Source organism: Fukomys damarensis, unplaced genomic scaffold (assembly GCF_012274545.1).
Source record: "Fukomys damarensis isolate Sample0158 unplaced genomic scaffold, DMR_v1.0_HiC HiC_scaffold_13, whole genome shotgun sequence".
Taxonomy (NCBI): domain Eukaryota; kingdom Metazoa; phylum Chordata; class Mammalia; order Rodentia; family Bathyergidae; genus Fukomys; species Fukomys damarensis.
In genome coordinates, this window is record NW_022900925.1 from 14,312,283 (window position 1) to 14,325,973 (window position 13,691).

Here is a 13,691-nt window from a genome sequence, read left to right on the forward strand (position 1 = left end):
GAAGTAATGGCAGAAAACACAGTATGTAATAACTAAATTTTGGAAATAGCCCAAATGCCCATCAACTGATAAATGGATAAGGAGCATATGGGTTTTGTTTTTTTTTTAAATACAGTGGAGTTCTACTCTACCATAAAGTAGAAGCCAGATTTTGATGTTGTTGTTGTTTGGGGGAACCAGGGACTGAACTCTGGTCCTTTTACTTTCGAGGCAGGCGGCACCACTGAGCCAAATCACTGGTCTACTCTACCATAAAGAAGGATGAGCTTCAGACATTTAAAGCTAAATGGATGGACCTTCAGACCATAGGACACATACTGAAATATGGCACTGTGTAGCTGCGTGTGCTGTAGCATACCCTTAATCCCAGCACTGGAGAGGCTGAGGCAGGAAGATAGCAGTAAGTTTGAGGCCAGCCTGGAATACAAAGTGAGTTCAAGGCCAGCCTGAACTACATAGTGAGACTCTGTCTCAAAAAACCAAAATTAAATAAATAAACAAATAAATACCATTGTTTCTCTGGTGTGAGAAACCGAAAGTGGAAATAAGGACTAAAATGTATAACAGATACTGGGAAATGGGAAAACAATGTTCAAATGGGAAGGGGGACAAGGGAGGAAGGAGGGAGAAAAGAAGGAAAGGACAAGAAAAAAAAAAGACAAAATAGAAGCAAAAAATGGAAATAAAGCTTTTGTACATAGGGAGGAGAAAGAGATGAGGGGAAGGGAGGAATGGGAAAAAAGAGGTGGGATATATCACGCAGGGGTACAATCCCCTATGATGACTATCATCATTATGTATGCCTAAAGTGTACCAATAAATGTTTTGCTATAAAAAAAAAGGAAAAAACATAATGGCAAAAAGCTTCCCAAGCAGGGAAAAAGAATATGACATACAGCTAAGTGAAGCATACAGAATTCAAATTAGCCACAATAAAAAAACAAAACAAAACAAACAAAAAAACTACACCAAGGCATATAATAGTCAAGATTCCAGAAATTCAACACAAGAACAGAATATTAAAAGCTGTTAAGAGTAAAAGCAGTGGCTCTCAAAAACAGTCAACTAGGGAGCTTATGTATGCTATTTCTCTGCTGGGTATCTTCCCCAAAGAATCATACCACAGTGATATATGCTCACCCATGTTTATAGTGACGCAGTTTGTAATAGAATAGCTAAATTTGGAAACACCCCAATTGCCCATCAACTGGAAAATGGATAGTGTGTGTGTGTGTGTGTGTGTTTTAATAAAATGGAGTACTATTCAGCCATAAAGAACGAGAAATCAGAGATATTTATAGCTAAGTGGAAGCACATTGAGGCCATAAACTTTTAAGTGAAATTAATAAGTCACATGTGTAAATACCGAATAGTTTCTCTGGTGTGAAAAACTGAAAGCGCAAATAAGGATCAAAATGTATAATTGATACTGTGTAATAGGAAGAAAAGGTCTAAAAGAGTAGAGGAAGTAGGAGTAGCAGAAAGGTAAACAGGGAAAAGAAAAAATATATGAAAAGGAAAAACATGGAAACAATGTCTTTGTAAACAGGGAAGGGTGGAGGGGGTGAAAGGAAGACTGGGGAATGAGGGAAAATAAGAACAAAGATAAGTCATGTAAAGGTACAAGATCCCAATGATGAATGTAATTGTACTGTATATCTAAAATATACCAATAAACTTAAAGATTTTTAAAAATGCAGCTATTCCTGGTGCCACATTATGGAATTTTGATGTCATGGAATTCTGATTTTCAAAGTCTTAAGATAAAGGTGGAAATTTGTACTTTTAGCAGGTAATTCTGATGTAGGTAGTGACCCTGTTCTACAAGCAATAAAAGGGTAAGCAGTGTTCCACTCTCACCCGTCATGTAAGCCACATCAAACTCCATGGAGCACGGTCTGCTTAACATGTTTTATGTACAAATTATTTCCTTCCCTACCAACCCCAAACACTGTTGATAGGCTTTCTTCAAAACTGTCCAACCAGCATCTCTATGAAGACTTCCTTGGAGGACCAGGGATTTAGCTCAATAGTCCTGAGTTCAATTTCCAGTAGGGGGTGGGGGGACAGGGAAACTAAGCCCTCACACCATCAAGTACATATTTTAATTCTAGCACCTTTATACATGCTAAATATGCTTATAGACTTTAAGATCTTTGAGTGATAGTGACAATCATCTTTGTATCCCTAATCCTTAGATTATCACATAATGAAATAAATGTTTCCTAGAGGGAAAAAAAATGACGAAAACTTAAAAATATCAATGGTGGGATGGGAATGCAGTTCAATGGCAGAGCACTTACCTAATACGCATGAGTATTCAATCCCCTAGTTTCAATCCCCAGCAGTATTTTTAAAAAGTAATGATGCTGGATTATGTTTTAAAAAGTGGAAGCCCAGGGCTGGGGACCTAGTTCAGTGATGCCATCGCCTACCTCGCAAGCGCAAGGTCTTGAATTCAATCCTGGGTACCAAAAAATAATAAAGAGGCCACAAAAAATGGAAGCCCAAATGAGGTTCTCTAAATGCTACAATGGAGAGCAAATCAGAAAAACTGCAAGAACTATAATAACTGTAATTCTCAAAACTCGTCTTCCTATCAAATTACAAATTATCCTTAATGTAAAACAAATACCTCTTTCAGGACAAGGACATACTATTTGTTTTTAAAACAAGAGTAATCAGTCATAATATTTTGTTTTCTGATGCAGTACTTAAAACTTATTTGGGGGAAAAATAAAGTGAATTCACATAGTAGTACAGTACTAATAAACAAGATGCCCTATCTGCTTTGTTCCTCAGATCACAGCAGTCTCCCTCTAGACAAGTCCCAAAAAGCTCTTCTTCAAAGTTCCAGGTAAACATCAGACTAGATAGCAAACTCCACTTTCAACAATTTTTTTTTCATTTTTTTGAGACAGGATCTTGCTATGCAGTTCAGGCTGGCCTTGAGTTCACTATGTAGCCCCACACTGCCCTTGAGCTCACAGTGATCCTCTTGCCTCAGCCTCCTGAGTGCTAGACTTACAAATGTACTCTCTAGAGTGACATATAATGCCCTTAAATGTAGCTTCCAGTCAGGCTGGTAGCACCTATCTGTAGTCCCAGCTACTCAAGAAGTTGAGACAGGAGGATCATCGGAGCCCTTGAGTTCAAGAACAGCCTGGGTCACAATAGCGAGACCTCATTATAAAAAATAAAATAAAATAAAATAAAAATTAGGGCCCCCTCTGATCTTTATTTATTCCATATGTTCAAACATTTAAAAAAAATAACCCAGGTGTCATGGCACACACCTGTAATCCCAGCACTCACAAGGCTGAGGCAGGAGAATTGCTCTGAGTTCAAGGCCAGCCTGGGATATAGAGTAAGTTCAAGTCTAGCCTAAACTAGTCTAGGAAGACCCTGTCTCAAAAAAAGAAAACAAAAAAACAAAACAAAACAAAAAAAAAACCCACTTAAAATAAAACAAACAAACAAAAAAAACTAGTGAGGAACAGGATAAGGTGTTCCAGGCCAGCCTGAACTAGACAGCAAATTCAAGGCAAGTCTGGACTATGTGGCAAAACCATCTGAAAAACAAAACAATACAAAAAACTAAATAGGATATGTACGTGCTCTCCCACACAGTCCAATGGAACCTGACATTTCTTATAAGGATAAAGTAGGAAATGAAAAGATAATGACTTGACATTAGAGAAAACTCAAAACACCAGTTAATAAAGGTTAACATTACCATTGACACAGGTGGTCAACCTTTAACCTTGACACACGAGACCACCAGAGGGACAAATTGTCTCCTGGATCTTAAACAATTATTCATTTTAAAAGCACAATTTGTTTTCTTCTGAAGCAATCACTTAAAAGCAACTGTTTGTTTTGTGTTTCATTTTTTGCTAAAAAATTCTTGACCCAAAGATGTAGTTCAGAGGCAAAGTCCCTACCTAGCATGCAGGACACCCTGGGTTCAACTCCAGTACATTCATCATTAACTGGTTCCACAAGGTGCGGTGAATATCAAAAACAATGAGCACCAAACTGTTATGGCTGGAAAATTCTACAGCTTGCACAGCAAGTACCAAACAAATGACAAGTACTAGGACAAAATTTTTGCATCAAAATGTGTTGTGTAGCAAATTCAACGATTTCAAAGCTATCGTACCAAAGTATGAATTTACCACACACAAACACACAAGTAATTCTTCACTTGGGCTTACAGGTGCCCAATAGGTAATTAATTACAACAGTACAAGCTTGACCTTCATTTTGTAAAACTGTAGGTCAAATTCCTTCCTCAGTTCTGCATATAAGCATGTTAGAAAGTGGCTGCCTGCACACGCACGCGCACACGCACGCACACACACACACACACACACACACACACACACACAGAGGATAGCACAAGGTTTATCAACCCTAAATTTACCTCATTCCCCTTCCAACTCTGAAGACACCAAGATAAAAAGATTTACAGGAACATTCAGCTACAACTAGATTCCTTCACTGCTCCAAACCTAGGGTCACCCTGGATTCTAGCAGCCACTCACATGACTGAGACTGCCCCAAAGACAACCATCCCATGTGAACTTAAATTCACTAAAGTCAAGTCATGAGGATTCCTTTGGAACTAGGAAACCTGGACTGAGATAATGATCTGAGATAACAATCAACAAGACCCTAGTCCAACACAGTATTCCATTAAACTGGCCCATCTTATTCATGGATCAGTCTAATACACCTCTTCAAACCTGTGCCCCTTCATTTTCTCAAACTGAAGACTTCCTATCATCAATTATTTTTCTTTGTTAAAAGATCAGCTTGATCTTTGTCAGAGCTGTGCTATTTTGTTTTACTTTTCAATTAAAGCTTTTTCCTGTATATTCACGCCGAATGCCTCAGTTTTAGTGTTCAACATTACTGAAGGACCAAGGACCTGTGCTAGGTGGTGACAGCCTTCAATATGATGTGAGGAGAAGTGCATTTTTACCTCTGTGGCATTTTTTCCTAAAACCTGGACTGTCTAAATCATATTTTAAAAAAAATAAGTTGTAGGTCATTCTATAAAGTGTTTGACCAGTTCTACTTAAGATTATTAAGGACACAAAAAAACAAAGACTGATAACTTGTCATAGACCAGAAGACTAGGAAGACATGATAACCACATGCAACATGGTATCTTACACTGCATGTAGAACAAAAAGCAGATATGAAGGGAAAAGCAAATAGACTGAAGTTTAGCTAACAGTAATATACCAAAATTAGTTTAATTTTGACACATTCCACAGATATTTAAGATGTTTACAATATGGAAAAGTAGGTATCAGGAGCTTTCTCCACAATCCTTACAACTATTCAGCATACTTAAATTATTTCAAAATAAAAAGATTTTGTTTTTTGTTAGTACTAGGAATCGAACCCAGAGCCTTGTACATGCCAGCAAGTGTTCTAACACTGATCAACAGCCCCAACCCTTTTTATTTTAAGTTCGTCTGTTTTATTTTTTTAAGTTCTGGGACAGTCTCTGACTAAATTACATTGCCCAGGCTGGCCTCACCTGAGATCTTACTGCCTCAGGCTCCCAAGTAGCTAAATTCCTGGGATTACAATTAAGTTTATTTTCTATAAGAGGGGGAAGGCTAGGGATGTAGCTCAGTAACAGAGTGCTTGCTAGCCAAGTACGAAGTATGTGATGGTGAGTTTAATACCCACCATCACATAAATGAGCGAAAAAGTAAGGATTTTTACATTAGTGATTAAAAATTCAAACAGAAATCCCACCACTTCAGGAGGCTGAGGCAGGAGAATCACAAGTTTGACCCCAGCCTAAGTAACTTAGTGAGAGCGTCTCAAGACCCCCCCAAAAAAAACATATATATATATATATGAATTTTTTTAAAAAGGGGGAGGAGACTGAGAATATAGCTCAGTAAGGCAGACCTGGGTTCAATCCCAAGTAGCTAACAAAAGAAAACAAACAAACAAAAAAGCCTGACTGTAGCCAAGTACAATAGCAACTGCCTGAAGTAGGCTAGGGCAAAGGATCCCTTAAGCACTTGAATTCAGGAGTTCAAGCCAAGCCTGGGCACTAGAGCAAGATCCTGTCTCAAAACAAAAACTCCCATTATATTAATAACTGAATAGTTATAGTGTCTTCTTTTTTTTAAAAAAAAAAGGCTGTTCTCATGCTGAGCAATGTGCTACATGCCTGTAAATTTGCTACTGGAGGAGGCTGAGGCAGGGCAATCCAGTCTGTGGCCAGCCTAGGCAACTTAGCCAAGACCCTGTCTTAAACAAACGGAGGTGGACGCGACTCAGTGGCACTGCACCTGCCTGTCAAGTGCAAGGTCCCGAGCTCAATTCCCAGTACCAGAAAAATAAAAAGAAACAAACAAAAGGGAAGCCAGGGCATGACAGCTGAGGTAGGATAGCAAGTAAGAACCCAGCCTGGGTAACTTAGTGACTCAGAAAGATCCCATCTAGAAATAAAAAATGAAATGGGACAGTGATATAACAGTGTGAAGACCCTAGATTCAATGCCCAGTCCTAAAAAAATAAAACAAACCAAAGGGACTGAGGATGAAACTCTGTGGTAGAGCACTTATTTAGCATGTTCAAGGTCCTGGGTTAAATCCATACTACCAGGAAGGAAAAAAGGAGTCCCTAATAATAATAAAAAGCAATCAAAGATTTATAGGCCTAATTTATTATTTAATAGTCACAAATACCCTATGAGTTAGATGTCAGCATTATCCATTATAATTAAGAAAAAACTAAGTTTCTTGCTCAAGGCACATAGCTAGTAAAGTATGGAGTTTTCTGTTTCTCGGTGCCCCGACTGCTGTTGAGGTACAGGTTAGGGTTAGGACTCAGTGTTGTGGTGCCATTACCTAGGTACTGGGATGTGGGGCATCCCAATTTTTGGCGCCCCAATTGCCATCAGGGCACAGGGGGGGTCAGACTTAGTGCTGGATTACTGGGGTTATATTTAAAATACATACATATATATATATATATATTTTTTTTTTTTTTTCCTTAACTGACCAGCTCATTTCACTTTCTCTGATTTGATTTTTTTGTTTGTTTGTTTGTTTGATACCAGGGATCAAACTTAGAACCTTGGCTTGCAAGGCAGGCGGCAAAAGCTAAATCTCCAGCCCTCTGATAATGTTTATTGTATAGTTTTCACCATTCTTTAAAAACTAACTCAAACAAGAAAAACTATATAACCAATACAATTGTTTCATTAAGTTCACCTACCTTTTTTTGTATTCGATACCTTTTTGTTTGGTTTTGGTTTTTTGTTTTTTTTTGTTTTTGTTTTTTTTTTTGCGTCAAGTTTGCCAGGCAGTCACTGTGCTGCTAAGCTACATGCCTGGCCTTGTTTGTTTTCTGAGAAAGGGTCTTGCTATGCAGTTCAGGCTGGCCTTGAACTCACTATATAGCCCAGATTGGCCTCAACTCATGGTGGTTCTCCTGCCTCAGCCTGCCGAGTGCTGGGATTACAGGTATGCACCATTGCCTAGCTGTGTCTGTGCGTGTGTGTGATTCCCCCCACCTTGGTACAGGGGATCAAACTCAGGACTGTGCACTTGTGAGACAGGCATGGCATCACTGAGCTAAATCCTCAGCCATTTGGTTTTTTTTTTTATTTTCTTTTTCTGATACTGGGGATCAAACTCAGGACCTTGCGCTTTCGAGGCAGGCACGATGGCTCTGAGCTACAACCCTGCCCCTGTTCAGTATATTTTGGATAAAATAAAAATATGGATGGGATGGGGATGTAGCTCAGAGGCACCATGCCTGCCTCTCAAGTGCAAGGTCCGAAGTTCAATTCCCAGAGGGAGAAAAAGAAAAAAGAAAAAAAAAAGGAAAGATACTTAGATAAAAGATATGTCTTGGGCTGGGAGTATAACTCAGTGATAAAGGGCTTGCTATAAATCAAAACTGAATTAATTGGGCCGGGGATTTAGCTCAGTGGCACTGCCTTGCTTGGCAAGCACAAGGTCCTGAGTTTGATCCCCAGTACCAGGAAAAACAAAACAAAACTGGATTAAGCTATAATGTGTAAATTCTTAACAGACATAAAACTTCCTACAATGCTTTCAAAAATTAAAATTCTTGGGCCGGGTGTATAGCTCAGTGGTGCCACCACCTGCCTCGCAAGCGATAAGGACCAGAGTTGGATCCCTGATACAAAAAAAATTTTTTTTAAATCTTCAGGCAGCAGGTGTAGTTCAGCAATAGAAGACATAGATGAAGCAAAGACACGGTATTCAATTTCCAGTAACCCCCTGCTGATAATCTCAGAAAATTTAACAGCCTCAGTTTATTGTCAAACTTTGTCAACCATAACACCCATAAAACAGATAATCAAACGCGTAATTTGTCTAGCTGAGTAATGCCCTTATTTATTTATTTATTTTGCACAGTACTAGGGATTGAACCTTGAGCATACTTACTGGGCTACATTCCAGCCTTTACTATTTGTTATTTTAATTATTTTGTCATAGGGTCTCATTAAGTCACTAAATTGCCAAGGTTAGGCTTGAACAGTACAATCCTCTTGCCTAAGCCTCCCAGAGTGTGATGATTAATGTATTTCTCATAGTCTGATCCTGTTCCCTAGGACAACTTAAAATTTTTCCAGAGGAGGTAGGTATACTCTTCTTCCCAGCCTCCACCCCCTAATTCTGGAGAGATCACTGGAGTGAACTATTACAAAGAACTTTAGGATATCACATCTGCTTACAATACAGTGCTGGGAATCTGAATGCAGCACCTAGTGCACAGGGAATGACTCTTCCCACTGAGCTATACCTCCAGCCTCAGCACATTTCTTTTCACATAATTCAGCATTCAATCAAGTGTGACAAGCTTTTACTTATTAATACTATCTTTAAAGGAGTATTAGGACACTTTCTAGCAGTTTTCACTCAAATGCCTAAAGCCTTATACATGCAAGAGTCAATAATACAAGATCATGTTAATGTCAATTTAAATAAAACAGGCAATAAATGTCATACTGTCACCATTTTAGAAAACAAAGAAAATTTAAAAATAAGTTATCAAATAGTTATAAAAAGAGAATGTAAGCCAATATTCAAGTGATTGTATTTTTCTTATTATCTAGTCACCAACCTAGTCGTATTCTTAAATATCTGAATTTTAATTCTCCCCATAAAAACACCAATCCACCTCAAAAAACAGATGAGAAAAATGACAATACATACCAAGCTCAAAATTTATAGGTTTAGAGAATTGCTGAATGACATTTTAGTGATTGCCTTTGCAGAAGTATTTTTGCAGAAGTATTCTTGACAAATGCAGATTCAACTTTAAGTATGTTTCAACAAAAAGCCACCATCTTTTAAAGAGAAAATACATCAAGATAAGTATTTATGATGTCTGCAACTAGTGAGCATAAAGCTTAAGTATCAATTAAAATTTAGGGCCGGACATGGTGGCGCACACCTGTAATCCTAGCACTCAGGAGGCTGAGGCAAGAGGATCGCTGTGAGTTCGAGACCAGCCTGGGCTACATAGTGAGTTCCAGGGCAGTCTCAACTACATAGTGAGACCCTGTCTCAAAAAACCAAAAAAATAAAATAAAATAAAATAAAATTTAGAACTGCTATGCCAAGGATAAAAATTATATACATAGAGGTTAAACTAAGGTTTCATTTAAATGACTAGGCAAAGTGTCATACCAAACCAGCAACAAAGCCAGAACAATCCAAAAAGGCTTCACTGCAGTTAACTACTAGGCGTATATAATACAACATCTTTCTTCATGAAATACAGATTTCTCAACATGCTTGGCCTTAGCCAGATGTGGTTGTACATGTCTGTTATCCTAGCACTTGGGAGGCTGAGACAGGAGACCTTGTTTCAAAAATCAAAAAATGTCTGGCTCTAACAACTAGGATTCACTCTACACTCAATAATATTCAGGATAGTAGGTATACTTTTATTTTTAGGATTCATATTGTATTGTATACTATTAGTTTGTGGTGTATATGCCTCTCTCTCTCTCTCTCTGTCTCTCTCTCTCTCTCTCTCTCTCTTTGTGATACTGGAGATGGAACCAGGAGCCTTACAGAAGCACCAAGAGCCTTATAGGCAAGTGCTCTATTACTGAGCCACATCCCAACCCTAGATTTATTTTCAATAGAGCAACTTTCAAGTTAAAAAAAAAAAGTACTAACTGACAGAAGAACAGTGGCAAGGAATTTTCACTTCAAATTCAATTAATTCTTTTCAAAGTACATAAAAACAGGTTATCTTCATAATGAAATAGTTTCATTAGTCTAGGAATGTAGCTCAGTGGTAGAGCATTTGCCTAGCATACAGAAGATCCTGGAAACACACACACATGCATACACACACACACACACACACACACACACACACACACACACACAATATCTTTGGCCAGTTCACAACTGAGCCTCAAGTCAATGGCAAAAGAGTTTATGACTCACTGATGTATCACTCAATGGGAAGAACTGGAAAATTCACTTTTAAAATTTGCTTTGGGTTTGTTTTTTTAAGACATCTTTATCTTAATGATGACAACTTCTATGGTGTTTATAGTTTATTTATTAAAAGGACCAAGTGAATGTGAACCGCCTACAAATTAAAGTCTTATTTTTTCCTAGATATCTAAAAAGCCGTAAGATAAAATCATTCACATATTATGTATATACACAATAAAAAGGGGGAAAACATTTAATTTTAATATAATGTAGATAATGCAAAATGGATGTTTTAAACTAGAAAAACAAAAATTTTAAGATACTGGTTTTTCCTTCCCAGAAACATCTTCAAACTTTATACTGGAGATATTTTACCTGAAATATTTAAATAATAGAAATTTTAAGTGTCAAACAATCCTACCAAAATGTTTTCAATCTCATTAAAAGTTTAATAAATACAGGATGAAGAATTTTTAAAGTTGACCTCCAAATTAAAGCAAAAGGTTCTGCCACATTTATCCAAAACACACTGCTCTCTTAAGCTAAATTATCTTGAGCTCTTGATCAATGAAAAATCCTCATTCTGTGCTTTTGTAACTACATATAGTAGGGATGAGGAAACGTCAGACATACAATAGAGTAAATTATTCCCAACCTACCCATTCCTCACTTCTACTTTTTAATCACTTTAAATGAACAACAGTGGATAAGTAGATCATAAATTGACACTCAAGGTTTATCAAAATCGGCCGGGCGTGTTGGCTCACACCTGCAATCCCAGCACTCAGGAGGCTGAGGCAGGAGGATTGCTGGGAGTTCGAGACCAGCCTGAGCTACATAGCGAGTTCCAGGTCAGTCTCAATTACATAGTGAGACCCTGTCTCAAAAAAACAAAACAAAACAAACAAACAAACAAACAAAAGTTTATTAAAATAATTTACCAAATTTAAAATTCTTTTAAAATTGTCAATTCCTATAAATGCTTGATACAAGCCATTAAAATGACCTACTAAATATTACCTTATAAAAAGGTCCCTTTCAAGGGGCAACGCAAGAGAAAGATCTAAAGAGCTTTTAATGAAAATTATTTTTCCCTCATTTTTTATGTTCATTATTTAAAAATCAAAAATAGATGACTGTTTTAGTACTAACTAAAGTAAAAGACACATTGTAGTATTCTTACAATTTTTTAAAAGTATACCTACTGCTACTTCTCAAAGATTTCTAGTTTATCCATTTAATACTTGACTAGAATAAAAAGAAAAAAACGTGTGTATATGTGTATGTAAAATATAAACACAAATATGTAGACAATAAGTGTCTGCTGTAGACCAGGAACACTGCTCTATAACTCAATTATTCAAAGCTCATCTTGCAGAAAAAGGGAAAACATGATATTTCAAGATTTACTACAGAGAAATGCCTTTGTCGCAGCAACGACTAGTATCAAATAATCTTACAAAACATAAGAGAAAAATGCTATGAAAGGGCAAACTAGCATTTCACAGCTTCAGCTCCCTTACTCCACCCAGTCTGCTCGGCTCAATGGCTGTTCACAGCATCCACAAATAGTAGCCCATTTTTAAAAAAGGAGGTGCAAGGAGGTACCAAAACACAGCTTTCTCTATCAAAATCAACACATACAGAAATATTTTATATGAAATAATGGGTTCCTTTCTCTGATGTTAAAAAAACACCAGCTTTAAATCTGTTTTAGAAACTCCTTTTCTCAACAATCCAAACAATGATCATTTATAACAGAACATAAAAGAATAAATCACCCTAAATACAGATTACTATTCTGCTTTAACAAAAACCGCAAATTGCAACCATCAATTATTTTGCAAAAGTGCATCCTGAAAGACATACACTAGAGATTAAATGTCAGCTAATACCTTAAAGCCAAATCAGAATCTTTTAAGTAAAACCTTTAAATATATGTAACATTATTATATCACTACCGACATACCCACATAGGAAATATTCCTGATTAAGTGACTGAGCCCTGCAGCAATCAGGCTCTGCTGCAGCAAAAAAAAAAAAAAAAAAAAAAAAAAAAAAAAAAAAAAAATTAAGCAAACACTACTGTGGCAGGAGGGGAGGGTGACATATTAACGGTACGAAAGGCCCAAGCACTGTCTCCCTTGCCCTAGCCTAAAAACAAAAAAACAAAACACACACACAAAAAAAAAAACCTATCCTCGACAAAAATAGAAATACCTAAATTGGCACAAATTTTTTGTTTAACCTTTAACACGGTATGAGTCTTAAGGACTGTGGCCTGAAGTAGAGGCTGTAATAACAGTAATGTATTTTCTCCCGATTGTCCCTTAAGGAAAGGGGAGGGGGACCCTGGCATGACATCGCCCATCCAGAAGAACACAAATGGAGTCCCTTGTCTTCAAAGGCACAATTTCTTAACCAAAGGACTGTTATGAACTGGACCCAAACCCCAACCTGAAAGGAAAATCTACTGCCCTCCTCCAAAGGAGTTTCTTGCTAAGTCACTGAAGAAAAGGCAGAGTAACAAATAAAGCCAGGTACCTCTCTTCTAGCTCAGATACTGATAACCACCACCTCCTCCTCCTCCTCCTCCACAAATTTGCCCACCACCTCAAAGGTATTTTCTCACCTGAGAGAGGCTAAAAAGATTCAGGCACTGCGTTTCCTAAAGGAGTGGGGAGAAGAGATTAGAAGAAGGGGAATGGCAGAGGGCCTCGAAGCTTAGTGTTAACATCAATAGGTAACTCCCGTCCTAAAAGAGGGTGTAGAAAGGAAAACCCTGCCCGATTCCGAGGGTGGATGCTGTAGATAGCTCAGGGAATCGAGCCCTCTTCCTCCTTACTGGATGCAGAGACTGGACCACTGCACCTGGGGGCCAGGGAGGCAGCGGGCCATCCTGCTCACGTCAACTCCATCCTAAGGACAGATGGGGGACGGAACGCCTGGGAGACCTTGTGGGTGCCGCGTTGAGCCGCGGAGAGGTGGGGACTGCGGAGCTTGCCTCCGAGCCCGGGGAGAGAAAAGGCCGAGCCCTTTCCCCAAGATCAGAAAGCGACCTGCTCCCCACGCCCTTCCTAGCCAAGAATACTTTTCTCGCTAAGTCACCGCGAGACGAGGGTGATCCCTTGTCTAGAGGGCCGCGGGAAGAGTCGCGACGGTCCTGGAGGCCCCCGAATCCCTGCTGGGAGGACGCAAGTGAGGCCAGCGCCTTCC

General features: G+C 38.4%; 1 protein-coding gene across 3 annotated transcripts in view; it reads right to left on the reverse strand.

Annotated features, from left to right (window-relative positions):
• Positions 1-13,665, reverse strand: part of Pafah1b1 (platelet activating factor acetylhydrolase 1b regulatory subunit 1) — a 73,457-nt gene extending 59,792 nt beyond the window's left edge. For 2 of the 3 annotated variants that reach the window (XM_033762852.1, XM_010642121.3), the window contains exons 1-2: positions 13,584-13,665; positions 13,108-13,143 (exon numbers count right to left, since the gene is read on the reverse strand). The gene's annotated coding sequence lies outside the window, so the exon portion shown is untranslated. Of the gene's footprint in view, positions 1-13,107; positions 13,144-13,566 lie in introns of all 3 variants that reach the window. The other variant, XM_010642122.3, reaches the window with a different exon arrangement.
• Positions 13,666-13,691: the final 26 nt, after the last annotated feature.